The following is a 1,591-nucleotide window of genomic DNA, read 5'->3' on the forward strand; positions in this document are numbered from 1 at the left end:
AAAGGGAGCAGAATGATGATTGTCAAGGGCTGGAGGGAGAAGGAAATGGGGAATTGCTCTTCAGCATAACCTTTCAGTTACACAAGATGAATAGATCATAGAGATCAGCTATACCAGCGTCGTGCACTTAAAAACTGAAGAGAGCAGATCTCACGTCAAGTGTTTTTTTCATCATCATCATCATCATCATCATCATCATCATCAAAGAATATATAAGGGTTATATGGGGTTTTATTGCATTATTCTTTCTACTTTTGTATGTGTTTGAAAAATTTTAAAGCTGCTGATATCAAGTAAAAAGAGGACAAATTAATTGTTGGCAATGGCATTATAGTGGTCACCTTAACAAGAGCTGTTTCAGTGGCCATACTGGAATCAAATACTGTTTTCAGTAGATTCAAAATAAATTAGTTCAAGACCAATTATCAAGACAGAACACAGACAAGTATTCGGAAGAATTATGTAGAGGGAAGCAAAAAGTTGGAGAATGATAAAGAGGAAAATTCTGTTATTTTTAATTGTGAATTGAGTTATTTTAATCCATTTTAGTGGAATCGGCTGATTCTCTTCCCAAAAGAAAACATAATTAGAAATTCTCTTGAAAAACATGTAATAAGGATAAATGGGTTAGAGAAATTTTAAAAGACAACTATTTACATTAATTGTGTAATAGAAATGTTTTATCAACGGGGCATACGTGGCACCCCTTAGATAAAACGCTCTCATCCCTGGACAGATGGATGTGCCAGTGTCTCCAATGCTATTCGTTCTCTAGTTTTCCATGGGTTTCCAACCCGTTTCTGTTTGACACATTCTTTCTTTAAATATGTGCATACGTTCAATTTTGTCCCAGATGTTCTGACTTTGGGAGGACTGTTTCATGGAGAAACTTTGCATAACTCTTTTCTGGACTGTTATGAGTTAGTCTCAGATTTTACTCTCCACCCATGATATTTATCCTCTGTATACTGATGCTATGTGAACTTTGGGAACAGAGTTTATGAAGCAATTCCTTCAAAATGTAAATGAGCAGGAATTGAAAGTTCCTATACTAATAATCTTTATAAATTTGTTGAACATAACTAATATTTAAACTTGTATTAAATAGCACAAGTTATTTTTTAAAATTAATTTATTTGTTATTAGAACATAGTTGATTGTATATATCTGTGGGGTTAAGCATTAAATATCAATACCTGTGTTCCATATGTGATGTTCAAACCAGGATAATTAGTATATTCATCATTATACAATGTAATCGATTTTCGTGGCCCTTTACCAGTTCCTCCCTTTCTCCCCTCCCCCTCCCCTTTTCGCACCTCTGCTAACCCAGTTCTGTTCTCTCCTTTTGAAAGTTCAATGTATTATTGTGATTGTTGCATCTTTCTTTCTTTTTCTTATTTATTTTTTTCTTCTTTCTTTTTTTTCTTATTTATTTTTATTTTTATATTTTAGCTCCCACTTATAAGTGAGGACATGTGGTATTTCTCGTAACATAATTTTCTCTTAGTTCATCCATGTTGCTGCAAATGGTAGTATTTCATTCTTTTTTATGGCAGAGTAGTATTCCATTCTACACCACATTTTCCTT

The sequence above is a fragment of the Galeopterus variegatus genome, unplaced genomic scaffold, assembly GCF_000696425.1.
Source record: "Galeopterus variegatus unplaced genomic scaffold, G_variegatus-3.0.2 Scaffold9577, whole genome shotgun sequence".
Lineage (NCBI taxonomy): Eukaryota > Metazoa > Chordata > Mammalia > Dermoptera > Cynocephalidae > Galeopterus > Galeopterus variegatus.